Source organism: Tursiops truncatus, chromosome 2, assembly GCF_011762595.2.
Source record: "Tursiops truncatus isolate mTurTru1 chromosome 2, mTurTru1.mat.Y, whole genome shotgun sequence".
In the NCBI taxonomy this organism is placed as follows: Eukaryota; Metazoa; Chordata; class Mammalia; order Artiodactyla; family Delphinidae; genus Tursiops; species Tursiops truncatus.
This window is the reverse complement of record NC_047035.1, coordinates 2820467-2838479: the sequence shown is the minus strand read 5'-3', so window position 1 is coordinate 2838479 and position 18013 is coordinate 2820467. Positions and strand designations below refer to the sequence as shown.

The following is an 18013-nucleotide window of genomic DNA, read 5'->3' as shown; positions in this document are numbered from 1 at the left end:
GAGGCCTTGCCCACAGGATCAGGAGAGAAGGCAAAGGAGACCGGCAGGCCTTTCACTTGGACATGGGAGGATGAGAAAAGATTGCCTCTGTTTCCAAAAGCTAAGAGTGACAAGGAGGGAAGGGGTGTTGTAGGATGTTGTGGGGTTAAATGTAAAATTTGTATGAATTTTTAATGTGAAACCTGAGACTTCACAGAAGTTAAGTTGCCTCAGAATGCTTACCCTCGGGGTTCTCTCTCCCGTGCCTTTGGGTGTATTTTGTATTCATTATTGTATTCTATTGTTACGCTGTTAAATCTCACCCAAGTGAGTATTTAACCTTAAAGAGTTTGGGCTTCACTTACACATTTTGTTATCTTTAGTAGAGCTTTTGCAGCTGCTCCAAATATCCCTCTGTTGGTGCATCTTAATAGTTGCTCGGCAAGCGCTGCATTCTGGGCGGGGAAGGCCACGCGGGAAGCCACGGGGTGTCTGTAGGTGGAATGCGGCCCTCGATTCCACCCCTTTCCCAGGTAAGGGTGTGGAGGAAGGCAGGGCCCCTGAAGTGCCACACCTTCCAAGGACGTTTGAGTGAACCTTTTCCTGTTTTCACAAAGTGATGAACAGCTGTGCTGTGCATCTTTTCACTCTGGCAGAGTGGTTTGCGGGAGTGTAGTGCTGTTAGCCAGCCTTCTACGGGACTTAATCAGCACTGATGAAAAGTTCTTCATCTTCTTTCCTAGTTATCGCATTGCCTGCTTTCTTTCCTTTCTATACAGTTTTAGTATAATTAAGTCCCCCTTCCCCATTTAGGTCCTTCAGCCTCCTTAGTAGAAAGTGCTGCGAACAGTCGGATTGGCTTCATGGGGTTGGGAGCGTGTGGAACGTCAGCGTTCTGGTCCCTCTCTGTTGACAGATGAGATGGCCGAGGCTTAGAGCCAGCTTGGTTTGTACCTGGAGGTTATTTGCATGACTAGGTCACATGCCCCTTGCTTCCCAGTTCTCCCACGACCGCCTGGACAGCCGTGTGGAGCCTGCTCCTTCCCTCGCCCTGTCTTGAATTCCAGAGCAGCGCTCCCATTCCCGAGGCTGGCTTCCTGCGGGCACTGGAGGAGAGGCCTTCCCTGACCGCCCTCCGCATGGCTCCGCTGGAGGGTCTGCATGGGCACCTTCTGACCGCGGCAGTGTTTGCCACGTGCGACGGGGAGCATTTGCTCAGTACTCCCCGAGTTCCATGAAGGCAGGGACTGCAGCCTGTTTTCAGCCTGCTATATATATCCAGCCTCTGCTGAGGGGCCTGGCACACTCGTGCCCAGAAAGTTTGCAAAACAAACAAACGTGTATGTAAATCTAGACTTTTAATCCAGATTGCTGTTGTCTCCTGGCCATTCGAGGGGGCTCATGTGTCCCTGTTTCCGCCAGGGCTTGTCCTGTTGTCATTTAACAATCCTTTGCTACTCTTGGGGGCTGGGGTGTTTTGGAGTTTGGAATTTTGGAGATTTTAGAATGGAATGTGTGAATAGACCACACACACATCGTGGAACATCCTAGGCAGCACCGTGTAATCAGACACTAAGATCTTTGCAGCAGGTGTGTGACCATTCGCGGCCAGTGGGACAGAGGCTGTGGGAGCCCCACACCGTGCCAGGGTGTGTTATGAACATGTTTTCAGAGCTTTTGGGATTTCGGAATCACAGATAAGGGACCGTGGACCTGTTTGGGTGCATGTCTGTTTTTCAGGCATTTGTGCCAAGTGGGCTGGGAAAGAGGAAAACACAGTGCCTGTGCTCCCTTGGGGTGCTGTGCGGAGCACACATGGGGAGGGCAGCGTTGGCGGTCACTGGCTTTGCTGTCATCCCCCGCCCTTGCTTTCGAGAAGTGTGCTCCCCCGAGGCGCTGGCTGCGGGGCACCATGCCGCGGTGCGGGGCGTGTAGGTGGTGGCTGTCCTGCATCATCCTGGGTCCCTTCCCTCGAGCCTGGCCGCCTGGCCACAGGTTCAGGGCGGAAGAGGGAGGCTCGGACGAGGTGCTGCACGGCACGTGGTCTTCCGTTCCAGACCCTGTGTACCTCTTTCCCCTCCACGGTTGCGAATCAAGCCTCACGGCTGGGTGGAGAACTTTGAGGCCCTCAGCTCTGGGGTGGCCTGTCTGCACGCTCACACTCTGCCCTCTTGAGCCAAAAGTTTTCAACATTGGGTGGATTTAATATATGTTTTCTGACTTTTAAAATGTGAGTATAGTTTTATTTTGATGTTTTTAGGGTGAGCTTTTGACGTAAATAGAAATCTTTAATTTAAAAAGCTTTACCTGCTTTCTGAGATGGTGCTTTTGCATTTTGAAAAACTGTTTAATTGCCAGGCTGCAGGAAAGCTTGCCTTTTTAAATTAGAAACCAAAGAGCCAATACTGAAATATGTCTAGACATGTGGATTTCAGGCATTTGAAAAGGATACAGGGTGAAATCGTTTGTACCTGAAGCAGGTGTCACTTTGTATCTGAAGTTTTTATGTGGTCTTTGATAAATTACGTAGATTGTATTAACTCTTATCTGAACATATACATTAAAGATGATTCTTCCAAAAGATTTAGAATTAGTTTTGTCCAAGGTACTGGACTTCAGATTTAATGAGCCATGACACTGAATCAGAAACACACTTTCAGTCTTTCAGATGTTATGAGATATTATAGTTTTCAAAAAGACTTGTGAGAACGGTCTTTTGCGATATATTTTAAGATAGTTAAGAATAGCGTTTGTATTGTAAAAATTTCCTTCAAGACACATTCTGGGGTTTTATGAGTGATTAATGATGGCATCACCCAGAGTTTTGTGGTTAATATTTGCAAATAATTTATTTAACAGGGTTTAAAAGAGACTCCTCGGGCTTCCCTGGTGGCGCAGTGGTTGAGAGTCCACCTGCCGATGCAGGGGACACGGGTTCGTGCCCCGGTCCGGGAAGATCCCACATGCCGCGGAGCGGCTGGGCCCGTGAGCCATGGCCGCTGAGCCTGCGCGTCCGGAGCCTGTACTCCGCAACGGGAGAGGCCACAACAGTGAGAGGCCCGCATACCGAAAAAAAAAAGAGACTCCTCGTGTTTTATAGTTACCCTTTTGGGGGGACCAATGTATAACATAAAAAGTATCCTGTGGTATTATCTTTGCTACAGATGTGTTACGTTTATAGAATTGGAAATATTTGATTTCTTAGAGTGTGTGTATCAATAGATTATGTAGTTTAAAATGTTTGCATCTGTATTTCATATATAAACATATCAGTTTCCCGGTGTAGCCTTTAGGGTATCATAGGAGACTAAGGGTTTTTAAAAGGTCATAATAGAAAAGTTGTGTGTGTTTTAATTACTTAAGTGTTTTTTCCTCCTGGGGTTGTTAAAAAAACAAAACAAAACAAAACAAAAAAAACCCACTGAATGTAACATATGAGAAAATGTTAAGTGGATGCAACACTGCATGTAAGATTTTCCACAGACGTTTTTATTCACAGTGAGGCACAATGGGAAGGCTCCATTAATTAGCACATTAGATGGTATCATAATTCTGGAAAAACCATTTCACCATAGGGGTGTTTGCAAAAACCGAAGCCATCTCTGCCAGGTTTTGACATTGCTTAGCTCTTTAGGTAGCAAGAGACGCAGTGTCAGAACCAGTTTAAAATTACCTATGTTGTCAACATGCACATTTTCTTTATTCGGTATTTAAACTACGGATTTACCAACCGGAGTGGTTTGAAACACAGTAGCATAAGAAGAATTAGATCTACCGAACTGAGAATGTGTGCACATCTAAAGAAGTTTCTTTTCTTGATTTTGGTTAAGCTAACAGAAGTATCTTCACATCTGTAATTTCTGGTAACTTAATGAGAACACGCTGAACTTTTGGGTCACAATAAATTTTCCCATTATGTAAAATATTTTACACACTGATTGACTCATTGTGAACCGTGAGTAGACATGATTCTCTTCCTGCGGAAAATAGAAACACACGTTATTGTAATGACGGTTTTAGCCAATTCCAGAACTGTGCTTAGGTGGCTATGTTGCCTTCTGTTGGTTGGGTTGTTGAAAACTTTGAGATGGACACACAGCAACGGGAGTGAGTTGGGAGCTCTTTTGCTGGGTGTAGAGGATGTAGTCTTTCTATAAATCTGTTATTTCGTACATAGGCTTGTTTTTGTTTTTATGAGTTTTATGTTCAGCCGCTGCCACTGTGTGTGTTTTCTTCGACTGTATTGACTTCAAGTCTTGTAAATATTTCTGGGTCTTAAAAACCCAAGTGCTCATATTTATTTCATAGTAGAAAGAACTAATGAGTCCTTTTCGACGATGGTGGTGGGGTTGGTAGTTTCTCTAGTGGTCATCCACCCTTGTGTTTAAAAGTGCTATGTTTGTATATAGGTGTAATTTATATTTTACATTAAATCGAAAATCAATTTTTTTGGTACAGAATGGGTGAACTGTGAGATTTGGGGGAGAGAAAGAGTTACCAGAAATGTTTATGAGTTGTTTTGAACAATGAGAAGCTTATTTACAATTATTTGGAAGGGGCACCCCCAAAATAATGCATTTTGGGGGGGCAAAATGAAGACTTGTTATAACGTGTTCCCTTTTTTATTTCTTTAATTGAGATGGTGAGCTGCATCTCATTAAGTGATGTTAATTAACTATCAGATGTTTGGCCTTTTGCTTGACTGTGTCTTCTTTTTAAAAGATACCTTTATTGAGGTAGTCACATACCATAGAGTTCACCTCTTCTAAGCGTCCAGTTCAGTGACGTTCAGTATATTCACAGAGTACTGTGCCACTGTTGCCTATTTGGGACATTTCCTGTGAATTGGAGCATGCGGTGTGTGGTCTTTTGTGTCTGGCGCTCTCACCTAGCATCATGCTCTTGAGCTTCATCCGTGTTGTAGCACGTGTCAGCAGGCTGTTCCCTTTTGTGGCTGAAGAGTATTCCTTTGTGTGGATGCACCACGTTTTATGTATTCGTTAAGTCCATTGATAGACATTTGCGTTGTTTCCCCTTTTGGGCTGTTATGAATAGTCCAGCTCGGAACATGCATGTACAGGTGTTTTGTAGGACAGATGTTTTCGTTTCTCTTGGGTGTAGACCTAGAGGGGTTTGCACCAGCTTTGACTTACTGTTCAGGTTCCCATTTAAATTTGTAGAGAGGATTTACTTCTTGTAACTGGGCCTTTATTGGTGACCTGATCGCTCCTGTTTCATGTTGGAAGCCCCTGGGCCCTGTGGCCTGGAGAAGCAGCCAGAATATGCAATATCCTTCTTTCCTAAGATCAGATCCCATCACAGGGTCTTATCAAATAAGTGTCCCGTTAGATTTTCTTGCAGCGAATTAAGCCTGTTCTGCATCCAGGCCAGCTAACTCTTGTCTGTATTTTATATTGATATTTTTCTTGTATTCTTCTCCCTGCTTCTTCTTGGGGACACCCTTTGTTCTTCGGCCCCAGCAGCACAGGGAGTGACGGAGTGATTTGTCTGTCTGTGTATTTTCCCTTCAGGCAGTATACACTCACTCCTTTGGCTTTTCTTACGGTAATTTTGGTAACTGGGTTGTGTCTATTTTTGAAGTAGTAAACACCGTAAGATAGTAGTGATACTCTTGAGCATTTTGTTAAGTATCCAAATGAGACCTATAGGGATGTTTCCATAATTTGTATCAAATTCATGTAAACGTACATTAGCAATATTAGCTAATTGCCTGAGTTAGTTATGAATTTCATTACTGCTCTTTAATAAAGGAGCAGGTTGTGCCGTGGTCATTCCAATTAATGGGGAGAGCCCTTCAGGTCTCTCATCATGTATTTAAACAGAGTTAAGCTTGGAAAAATAATTATTGAGTGCTTTGTGGATACTGGCTTTATCTTGTGACAGTTGTGCCTTACATTTTGAGAAGCTTATGCTTTCAGGAACCTTACGCGTGCATTAAAGCAGTTAATCAGAGCTTCCCTGGTGGCGCAGTGGGTGAGAGTCCGCCTGCCGATGCAGGGGACGCGGGTTCGTGCCCCGGTCCGGGAAGATCCCACATGCCGCTGAGCGGCCGGGCCCGTGAGCCATGGCTGCTGAGCCTGCGCGTCCGGAGCCTGTGCTCCGCAACAGGAGAGGCCACAACAGTGAGAGGCCCGTGTACCGCAAAAAAAAAAAAAAAAAGCAGTTAATCAGTTCAACTCTGTGAGGTTTGTAGGATGAGTGTTACTCCTTTCCTACAGACAAGAGATTGCAGGTTCGGAAAGAGAGCGGCCGGTTGGGAGCCGGCGTCAGAGGGAGCAGGGTGTGCGAGAGCAGGCCCTGCCCCACCAGGAGGGCTGTGCAAAGTCCAGAGCCCACAGCCAGGCGGCCTTGCTTGAGCGCCCCGGCGGTGCACCTGAAAAATTCCTTCTCGTCTTTGAGTCCGGCCGCCTCAGCGTGCAGTGGAGACGGTAGGAAGCCGCTGCCGGGCCGGCAGGCGGGGCCTGGCTCTGTGCGCTGCTGGGCCTGGCTCGCTGCCCTTGGCTTTCAGATGGCGGACCTGGGAGGCGGATGCTGTGTGGCCTCGTAGCGGCCGCCCCCCCCCCCCCCCAGCCCGCCGCCGCTGGCCCTCGAAACCCCACCCCACGCAGCTCTCAGCGCTGGGCCTGGGGTCTCAGCCCCGGGCCGCTGTCGCCCCTCCCGTACCTCGAGGATTGCTTGTCCGAGAAGCACAGAGTCTTGAGATCAGACCCCTGCCAGCTCCCCCAGACCCTCCTGGGAGAGCCCGCTCGGGCCGGAGCCCCGCGTTCTGGCGACCCAGGCTCAGGTTTCCGAGGAGCTGAGGAGTGGTTTGACAGCGGCCGCAGAGAGCCGCCTTGAGCCGCGATTTGAAAGGCGGCATCTGGGGGGAGTGCCTGGCCAGCGCCTAAATGTGCCGGGAGGCGTTTCATGAAAGTTCCTCTGCGTCCGTTAAACCACTCTAGTGGGTCTCTGTAAAGCAACGAGGAATGTCCTCGCGCTGTCTCTTCCTGCCTTCCCTTCTGGTCATCCACCTCGTGCCAGTCAGGAATGCCCGCGTGAGGTGCCTCTGGTTTGGTCTGCGATATTCATTTACTCACATCGCGCCTCTCCGGGGAGAGATGGGGTGGGAGGGCTGCAGCAGGTCCATAAATGTGCTCCCTCCTGCTCCCCCGAGTGAAGCCCCAGGGAGGCGCCCTGCTCTCCAGGGGTGCCTGTGGTGAGGCTGTGGCCTGTGGAGCCCAGCGGGGTGGTGTGACTCCTGGGCCTCCCACCTGGCCTGTAGCTGAGATCCTCTGCGCCTCAGGAGGAGGGGACGCGGGAGCGCCTCACGGCGTGGAGCAGGGGGCCGGCGCGTGGGGCCCCTGCACGGACGCCGGCCACGCCGGGGACGTGCTGGGCGCTGCAGATCCGCAGTGTCCCTTCCTTACAGTGTGGTCGCCACTCGGGCGATGGGAGCCCAGCGGGAAGGTCCTGGCTGCTGGGGGTGGGAAGGGAGCTGGTGAGGACTTCCTGGAGGAGAAGATTCCGGAGCCTGAGGAGTGAGGGGAGTGGGGGACAGAGGGAAGGCAGAGCAGGGTTCTCCCTCGAGAGGAGGGCGGGCTGTTTGTGGGGAAGCCATGGGCCAGGCCGGGTCCTGCCGCTCGATGGGGGAGTGGCCAGTAGTAGGGTCCTTGATTTGCTGGTTCCCTCACCCGGTCCGTTACCTGGTCAGTGTCGGGCTCGGCAGTTTCCACGGTAACCCCGCCGGGAGGTGGTGGCTAGAGCCACGGGGGGACTGCTGCTGTGTCCTGAGGGTCCTGGTGCAGGGCCGCCCTGTTCCGTTCAGAATCTGCCACGTCCGCTTGGTGGCCGTGCGCCCAGGGCGAGTGTGTGCTTCAGGGACCAGGTGCTCGGGTGTCTGTCTGGGCGGCCGTGAGGGTCTGACGGACTTCTGGACGGAGCCTGTGCGCGCTTTCGCTGGGGACTCACTGGCACGTGCCGAGGAACGCTGCACCATTTTGAGGGTGTTCTCCCCATGTCTCCCCGTTTCTCAGCGGGGGGCACATCCTTTAGCTCCTGTTAGATGTTCTTCCTCGTAGAACCTTGCCCTGGAACCCCACACCGGCTCCAGTTCCGTCTCCCCGGCTGCGCTGCCCTCCCCTGCATCCCAGTCCTCAAGCCTGGAATGACTTGTCCTCCGTGTGTCACCCCACTGGAGAGCCCCTCCCCATCAGGACAGCGAGCTCGGCCTTACTCATGTCCTTTCACAGATAGCACGTGGTTAATTAATGCTCACTAAATAAACGGAATAAAGCAACGAAGATGAAAGGTCACTTAGTAAGCATGCCACTATCTTAAGTGTCTTTTTCTGAGTTTGGTTGTACGGGCAGTGGTTTAATATTTCAAGTGCGCTGTCTGTGAAGGTAGCTGAGCGTTCAAGGTGATTGCTGCCACTGAGGCACTAGAAGTGCTTGCTGCGCTCGCATCTTCTGGAGTGAAAGTCCTGCTTGGTTCCCCGGAGCTCCTCCGTCAGGCTCTGAAGCTGGTGGTAGGCAGCAGGTGTGCAGGATTCTCACCGGGACTGCTTGAGCATTAAGGACGGTGTGTCGTCACGCACATTTCATTAATTTCCGCATTTTCACACGGCACAGTACATTGTCAAAGCAATCCTCCAGTGAAAACCACAAACTAGTCAGCCTTTAGGAAACAGGTTGGAAATCTAGAATGCTCCCCCCAAGGTCTTTGCAGCATTTTTTAAAAAGATCTCTACGAAATCTTTGTCATTCAAAAGGCAGCTTTCTGTGCTGGAGAGTCTCTCTCCAGCGCTCTTGCTTCTGAGGTTGGTAGCTTGCAGAAAGACTGCAATGCAGCGGTTGCCAAAGTCTCTGTTAATATGGCAGCAACCGGCGGGGAGGTCTTTTGCTCCCCTTCACAGCTGCTACCTGTGGCCTGCAGTCTGAAGGAGGGGGTAATGAAGGTGGTGCTCCCCTGGACTTAGCCGTTTAGTGATACGGACAGAGGCAACTTTGTGGACACGGTGCCAGCACAGGCATGTCCTGCAGCAGCTCCGTTAAGTTCCCGATGCAGTGGGCTGCCTGGGGATGTGAGGCTGACGATGCCTTTGCAGGCTGTGCACGGTATTTGTTTTCTTCTCTGTGTTCATGGTGGATTATGAGAAGGTAAGGGACTTTAAAAACCATGAATGATGTGTATTTTAAATGTTTATCAGTGTCCCTGATGAAGGTAAAGAATTATGACTGAGTAGATCTCTCCTGAACCTGAGAAATAAAACTTTGATTTCTTATTGAAGACAGTCTGGACATTTGAACAACTACCTTATTTGTGTTGACAAATGCCGTCTAAATAAATTAAAGATGTTCGTTAAAGAGATCTGCTTTTTCTTTGACTTGCTCAACATGGTCGAATTCCAGAGATACAGCTATGGATGTAGTATGTTTGTTTCTTTAACTTAAGCGACGACAGTTTCATGAATCTGGTGTGGAACATTTTGTTTTACAAAATCTCAACCATATGGTGGTGGCTGATGAAGTCTGATTTCCTTAGTTCTTATCTGCCTTCAGATGAGCATCTTCAGTGTGTGCAGCCCCGTCCTTATCCCGGGGTGAGTTGGATGCTACCTCCAGCTGTTCTGCTTTGTTTATCTAAGAGGCAGGCTGAGAGTCAGAGCTCAGATTTATTTTTCTATGAGCTGGTGGCCCCAAACTGTATTAAATGCATTACGGGTGGTAATTTATATGTGCAACGCCTAGAAATATAATGTCATGGTTACCATGGCGACTGCATGCGTTCTGAAAAGCTTATGAATGGGTTCTGAACCTTCTGGCATTTTGAGTGAGATGTTCCAGCTGAGAGCCTACATTCATGATCAGGGTAAATAAATTCAGCTTCCCTTGAGCAGCACATCCTTTCTCTTCATTTACCAGAGTTGTCACTTCGGCCCAGTTCTTCCTCTGGTGACATCTGCCTTGGTCTCTTGGTTCCTGGCAACAGACTGTGGCTGAGAGGTGGTTTTCTGCTTGAGGTTGGGGACTAGCCTGTGTGCGTGCAGCATCCCAGCCCTCCGTGTGCGGCAGCACGGAATGGACTGGCACGTCCGTGCCTCCTGGGGGCTGGCAGTCCTCGACATGCCCAAAGCATGGTCGCAGCCCTGTGTGCTCGTGAGGTTCCGGCAGAGCTCTCTCCACTTGAAGAGCTTCTTTCCAGCAGCACACCCCAGGGCGCCAGGAGAGCCTGACTTCCAGAGAGGGGGCCCCGCCTACTTCTGCTTCCAGGATATCAGGATGGCTGGCTTTGGAGGGGGAGGCCCAAGTTAGAGAGACCCACATTCAAAGTGCCAAACTTGTGAACATAATAAACGGAGGCCTGTTCTCTTCATTACCAAAGGATCGTTTGCTGGTGTTAGAAATATGTGTAGCTTAGTTTGTTTGAAAACCAGTTGCCCTGTGCATGTAAACTGTATTGATATCTTGACTGCGTGGGACTGAAGTATCTGTTGGCTAATATTTTGCAAAAGGCGCCCAGACAGCCTGCTGCCTGGGGGGCTGAGGCCTGGGGCAGCCCTGGGGACGAGGCCGGCTGCTGAGGCTCTTTCCTGAGCTTAGCCGCACTGGTTCGGGAGGACAGTTCACCCTTGCAGAGAGCTCATTTCTGTTGTTAACAAACATTTAGATCATACAGTTTGAACTTTCAACTTGAAGGAGAGTTGACCTCTCCCGTCAGTGGGTGTGTTGCAGTGACTCACCTACAGGCCTCAGTTAGGAATCTTCATCTAATTCACTCCCTTTATTTTACAGATGAGGAAACTGAGGCCCAGAGAAGCTATGCCACTTGGTTAAGGTCCCAAAGCGGTGAGAACCAGATCTAGGATCAGAAACCTGGCTCTCTGTCCTCCTCAGGATCGCGTTCCTGACGGAAGAGGTTTGCTCTCAGTTCACCGTTCTTCACTTTCCTTTTACAGAAAAGAGGCCTATCATGATAACTGGACTAGCACCCTCTAATTTGTCATTTAAAACATTCCTACCTTCCCTTCCTTCTTTCTTCCATCAGTCATTGAGCAGCTTCTGCTCACTGTGCTGAAGACTTTGGGGATGGGGGTGGAGGAGGGCAGGCCACGTGCTGTGCCGAGAGATTAGTGGCGGGTGCACCGGAGCACGCAGCCTGGGTGTCGAGATGAATTCTTCCTCCACAGCTGCACTTCCGCCTGCCTACGGTATTTTCCAGCGAAGCTAAGTGCCCAGCAGTCACCAGGGGTGAACCTGAATCATCACCTATCGAATCAAGGTCACGATACTGTATTTACTAAGACAGAACAACATAGCAATGTTAGGTGCAGCTTACAAGTCACAGCTTATTGCAAGTAATGAGGTTCAGCTCACAGGGCTTGAAATATAACTTGGTATGCCAGATGCCGCTTCACCCGGGTTTTTAATTTGCCAGTCTTCAAGAAGATTGGGCTTGTGTTACAGCCTGTATTTTCCTAAATGGCCTCAGTGACACCTCCTATCCTGTGGACTGTCGCACAGTGGGACTTTGGCCGGGAGGTGGGTCTCTGTTCCTTCTCTAGGAACCTGGGCCAGGTGTGTGACCTGCTTCACCCAGTAGTAGGGCAGAAGTGATGCTGTGTGACTTCCAAGCTAGGTCTTAAAAAAAAGGTTCAGTTTTTGCCTGGCTTCTCTTTTGGGGACACTTGCTGTGGGGAAAGCCATGCTGTGAAGCCCAGCTAGCTCGGGCAGGGGGAGCACATGGCAAGGCCCGCAAGGAGCCATTCTGAGGCCCCAGTCAGCAGCCTCCCGGGAGCGGCGAGTGAGTGGCCGGGCAGGTGACTCTGGTGTTCCACTTTTCTCGCTTCCCAGCTGAGGCGTGCTGTGCCCGGTCCAGCAGAGCCCCAGCCTGCAGAGCCTGTGAACGTGGCGACTGGGGGGTTAGGCCACTCCACGCTGGGGTGACTTATTACGAAGCCTACTTACTGCAGTCCTTAGTGTTTCCATTCATCGATATTAGACATGACATTTTATTACATGCTGGGTGTAGAAAGCTTAAGAAATTACTGTTTTTGAAAAAATGATTAACCTTAGAAAAAAATTTTAATAACAGCTTTTTGGAGATAATTTGCATAACATAAACTCTACCCTGTTATAGTGCACAGTTCAGTAGTTTTTAGTATATTCCCAGTTGTTCATCCAGAACAATTTTTATCACCTCAAAATGATAATCAGACTCTTAATATAATTTATTCAACAGACAAGGACAAATGAAAGATTAGGATTCCTATGCATTACGTTAAACTGTGGTGCTGGGTGTCTAGGACCCAGTAGGCACTCAGGCCCGTGTTTGCTGATACATGAACTCAAATGGAAGCGGAAGATGATAACCTGGCAGGTTGAATTGGGTTTGGCTGCAGCGCTTGGAGCATCTGTTATGTGCACGGGAGTTCACCCTGGGTGTTTGGTGAGAGGTGGGCCTTGAACTGGGTTTTCATGGCAGGGGAGTAAGGAAAGCGTTTGAGGGACAGAGACTGTGCTACAGTGGGAAGGACATCTCTGGCTGGGTCCCTGTCAGAGGAGAATGGAGCACAGGGTGTTTGCTGGGCAGGGGCAGGTTCAGACGCGTGCTGTGCCTGCACGCTCCTCCCCCGCTGTGCGTACCGCGCACACACACTCGCGCTCCTGCCTGCCCTCCCGTGGGTGTGCGCTCTTCCCTTTCGTGCGTGCACATGCAAAAGCTGACCTCCTGGGCGGAAGGAAGCCGAGGCATGGCCCAAAGAGGAAAGGGCTGCTGACAGCCTAGACCAGGGGTCAGCACACTTTTTCTGTAGTGGGCCAGATGGTAAATGTTTTAGTCTTTGTGGGCCAGTCCTGGGTCTCTGCTGTTGTAGGACATACGTAAACCAGTGAGCATGGCTGTGTTCCAGCAAAACTAATTACAAGACGGTGGACCCAAGTTTGCCTGCCTCTGGCCTACACGGATCCATCTGATCCCCCTGCCTGGTCAGTGGTCCTGGCGCAGACGTGGCTTGTGCCTCCCGTCTCCTGCTCAGGCTTCGAGGCCGTCGGGACAGCTAGTTCTCGGCCCCTGGCTGCTGCCCCGGCATGGAGAGCTTCAGCAGGGCAGCCCGCACCCCCCTCAGCGTTGGACCTCTGACTCGGTACATACACAGCAGGAACTCAGCAGCGTCCGAAGCCCCTGAAAAGTGATAGGGCTGTCGCGGGTTTGGGGAGGGGGGGAGGTGGTGAGCCAAGAGGACAGAAGGAGTAAAGCCAGTGGGTAGGTCCAGTAGTTTCTGGACCCCATTGCTTAGAGGCATGTGGTAGAATGTGGGGAAATCTGGAACGGTTTGGCCCTGCATGAAGAGCCCAGGACCCAAGGCATCATTCCACTTATGTGAGATTAAATTACCTTTCAAGAGAGCTGCATCAGGAGCCTTAGAAGTAACCTTTCAGGTGGAGAACATTCCTGCTTTCAAATCTTGGGAAACACTGTGGGTTTTTTTAATGAGGAATCATGTAACCTAGGTGCCTTACCTAAGAGCCTAATAATCAGATCTCTAAAGCAAGCGCCTTAGTAAACAACAAGGTGCTCAGTTCCCCAGGTAGTTTAGAGGAGATAAAGCCCCAGAGGAAAAAGCCGACACACTCTCGAACTGTTGACCCCTGTTCACATCCAGACGAGGAGTAGCCGCTCATTTATGGTACGTGCATCGGGCACTGGTGTTGGAAGCCTGTGATCGACTAACAATGAATTCAACAGTATAATCTCATTTAAATTGTTCTTTGGCTTAGAAGAGTAAAAATTACTTCAATTGAAGAAAGAAAGTATCTTGACTTGTCAAAAAAATGATATTCAATTAAAAATGACAAAATTTCACAGCCCTGCATATGTTACAAAATGGCATTTCACAGGCAAATTCATTAATTGGGGTTATTTTGCAAGGGTTTTCAGACCCTCAGATCGGAGGAAGCCCCCCTGTCACGTGCTTCCCTTGCGGCTTGAGCTGGACCGTAGGACATCTGCGTAACGAGGTGACTTCTGTCTTCTGAGTGACCACTTTTGTCCCTGAATGCACAGCTCACAGAGACAGGGTTAGGATGCAGCTTGGGTTTGCCGCACCGTGAAGACACGCCTCCTTGATACTCTCGATGATGGAAGACATGGATTGTGAAATGTTAAAACCTCAAGAAATTATTTCGTTCAGTCCCTCCCTGCCAGCCCTCTGTTTCCCTGAAACCCACCCCAGAGGGGAGCGTCTGAGCCCTGGCCTCTGGGCTCCTGTCCAGCCTCCCGGGGTGACCTTCATCCTCCAACGCCAGCCATGGGTCTTGTTGCCCAGAGTATAGGAATCTTTCTTAGCTTGGAACCTTAAGTCCAAACCCACAAGAAGAGTGCTCCCTTTTTTATTCTGCCTGGGGTTTTCAGAGCGTCTAATAACGCTGGACAGTTTTGTCATTCATCATCGTGAGTAGTGTGGCTTGTTACAACTTGCAGCTACAGGTCTTGGAGAGCAAATTCATTTTCTACATTCAGATTTGCTCATCTAAAAATTCTGTTTATAATATTAATTTAGGACAAGGCTTCTGTTATGAGTTGTGGAAAAACAGCTCCTGTATCCCCTTTAATAAAGATATTTTTGAAATGTAATTTAATGCGTGTAAGTGAATTACTGTTCAGGTTTTAGTTTGTTGCTTGGAAAGAAGTGTGAGAAGAAAAGCATCTTTTTTATCTTTTCTTCTTGTTTTTTGGCCGCACCTCACGGCTTGTGGGATCTTAGTTCCCCAACCAGGGATTGAACCCGGGCCCTCGGCAATGAGAGCGCGGGGTCCTAACCACTGGACCACCAGGGAATTCCTGAGATGTATCTCTTTTTATTTTTATTTCTTTAAATATTTTTTATTTTTGGCTGCGTTGGGTCTTCATTGCTGCATGCGGGCTTTTCTCTAGTTGCGGCGAGTGGGGGCTACTCTTCGTTGTGGTGTGGGGGCTTCTCGTAGCAGTGGCTTATCTTGCTGCAGAGCACGGGCTATAGGCGCGCGGGCTTCAGTAGTTGTGGCTCACGGGCTTAGTTGCTCTGCGGCATGTGGGATCTTCCTGGACCAGGGCACGAACCCGTGTCCCCTGCGTTGGTAGGTGGATTCTTAACCACTGCACCACCAGGGGAGTCCGAAAAGTATCTTTTTAACAAACACATTTTCTAAGCTCTGGCCAGCAACCCACTCATTCAATTAATATTTATCAAGCACTAATATTTATCAGTATAGTATTTTATTATATTTGTATATATATTTACATCCTTGTGCTAAATATATGTTAGTGTGTTTATGTATACGTTATACACTTACTATATACATAAATGTATACACACTCATTATATATACATATGTATACACACTCATTAAAATCAAGCAGAAGTATAGCAAAAAGTTAGATACCGTAGAATTATATGGGATTTTTTCCCCCTCTAAAACCTATAGAATGAGCTATTGAGTTGATGTTCAGTATGAGCCAGTTTTTTGTTGTTTTTTTTTTTTGCAGTACGCGGGCCTCCCACTGTTGTGGCCTCTCCCGTTGCGGAACACAGGCTCCTGACGCGCAGGCTCGGCGGCCACGGCTCACGGGCCCAGCCGCTCTGCGGCATGTGGGATCTTCCCGGACCAGGGCACGAACCCATGTCCCTTGCATCGGCAGGCGGACTCTCAACCACTGCGCCACCAGGGAAGCCCCTGAGCCACTTTTTAATCTGAGAATTTCAGAAATAGTTAATTCCTACCGATCCTTCAGCTTATGCCTTAGACACTCTCTCCTCAGGGAGGCCTTCCCTGCACCCACGCGGGGTGTGGCTGGCGCATTCGTCACGTGCTTCCCTTGGGCAGTTTTCACGTCTCGTGCACGCACACCCACCCACAGTTACTTGTGTCCCTCCCCCAGGCGGCAGCTCTGGGCGGCAGGGCCCTGCCCTCCTTGTCCCCTGCTCCTGGCACGGTGCCTGCGCCACCGCGGCTCTAGGCTGCATGCTGGGTTCCCAGTGAGACTGGGCACCAGAGTTTCCCTCTGAGGGGGTTGTCGTGCTCTGCATTAACCTTTCCTTTGTGGGGCAGTCTTGGAAGTTTTCAAGTGTTTTCTCATTCAACCAAGAAATCTTTCTTCCATGACTAACTTCCTATTTTTTCAAATGATTGAATACTTCTATTTTCTTCCTCCTCCAAGGAGTTGGAAACTACTAAGAACAGATGACTTTGTATGGGTCCTTCCTTCTTCTGCTCTTCCCTCAGGTTCTTATTCATGTAAGTGGACGAATATATTGTAGGGATAGCAGATTCAAATGGACCCTTCTAATATAAGGATAGAGATTTTTGAGGAGAATGAGGAAGTTTTGAGAAACTAGTAAAACCTGCCCTGGTGCTGTGGATTCTTTATAGGAAATTCTCTTTCGTTTTCCTCATGACAGGTGCTGGACTGTGAGAAGGGACCTACCCTTCAAAAATATTTATCAGGCACTTATGGCCCCTGGGGTCAGACAAGCCTAGCTTTTGTCCCAGCTGCCCCGGACCACCTGGGACTCAGCCGGGTGCTGTGTGCAGGGTGTGGTGCCGGGCGCTGCGGAGCCCCAGCACGAAGGCGCTCGCTCCCTGCGCTTCGTCAGGGAGCCAACTTGCTGGGTCTGACCCAACTTGCTGGGTCTGTGCTGACGTCGCTTAGCAGCACTGCTTTAACCTACAAATAAAGATTTATTTTCATATTATTCCGATAGAAGATTTTATTAATGTAGGCACTTTATTTGTATAAAAGGTGTTGACAGAATATTTTGTGTTCAAAATATTGATTAATTTTGGGGGAAACCTAAGGGATTTGGTGTTGCATAACAAATCTCTATTTAAATTCACTGAATAAACTGCAGTGAACCATAACTATATTAAGCCAAAGCCAGCACTGCAGAATAGAGTTTATTTGAAAGAACAATTAGATGAAAATTTCAAGGTGACCTGGAAAGGTTTCATGCTTCTGTATAACTCTTAAGTTAATATGATCAGTCAGATGCCACATAGGAAACTTTGTACTGGTGGATCCAGCAATCTTAGCAGCAGGGGTCACATTTGATTAGGAAGTAGATTTATTCTAGAGAGTTTATGTAGCATGAAGAATATTAAATTCAAAGAGATCACAGTGATAAGATATCACTGGATATCTTAAATTTTCAACTTGACTCTGTCAAAATATTTCTGACATTTTGTATTTTAAGACTAAAGTAAGTATGCAGTGGTAATGGATGTTTGGTCATGATTTCAGGTGAGTAAGACTTCAGAGAAACCTATCACAAGGCCAGAAACGAAACTAAACTCACCATTGCCTTGTAGTTACAAACCATGGCGTGTTTTACCCAAGGGTAGTTTTAACTCTATTACCCGGTAGCGTGGGGTAGTCACTTCATTCTTAAGTAGCTCCTTGCCTCCTCCTTGTTCAAATCCATTTGGATAATGCTTTTCAAAAGTAAGCAGAATAATTCTGGTCAATTCTCATATTAAAGTGGCTAGAAACTAAGCAAATGATTATTTAAATGATGTGAGAAAATTCATTTTAGCCTAGCCAAGGTCTCAGTAACCTTCCCTGAAGTCTGAAGTGGCCTTACTTGGTTCAGCTAAAGGTGCTTTTTTTTTGGTGCATCTGGTTGTGAGTGTCATTTGTTAGTCCTGAGGGAATACATCAACCCAGGGATGTCAATGCTGAAATTCAAAGCAATGAAAAAAGATGCTTGGTTTAAAAAAAAGGACAAATGCATCTGTTAGGCATTACCGATGTCTTGGGAATTTTGAGGTGTGTATTTTGCTTATTGCTAAGGTATTAGGTGATTGCCCAGGATGTGAGCTTACAGGTGTCAGAGCCATCGTGAACAAGCTACCACGGAGGCAGTGCTGGTCCGTGAGACCTGGGTTTCAGTCCTGGTGACTCTGACTTTGGACAAGTTGCTGAATGTCATTATTTTAGTTCCTCAAGAGACCAGGGAGGAATTTGGACTACTGGATAACATTTTTTTTTAAAATGGCCT

General features: G+C 48.5%; 1 protein-coding gene across 11 annotated transcripts in view; it reads left to right on the top strand.

Annotated features, from left to right (window-relative positions):
* The window catches only part of TRAF3 (TNF receptor associated factor 3), a 116437-nt gene that overhangs the window by 31287 nt on the left and 67137 nt on the right, over positions 1-18013 (top strand). For 2 of the 11 annotated variants that reach the window (XM_073800016.1, XM_073800010.1), the window contains exon 2: positions 10773-10896. The exons of the other annotated variants lie outside the window; for them this stretch is intronic. The gene's annotated coding sequence lies outside the window, so the exon portion shown is untranslated. The remainder of the gene's footprint in view (positions 1-10772; positions 10897-18013) is intronic. 11 annotated transcript variants of the gene reach the window in all.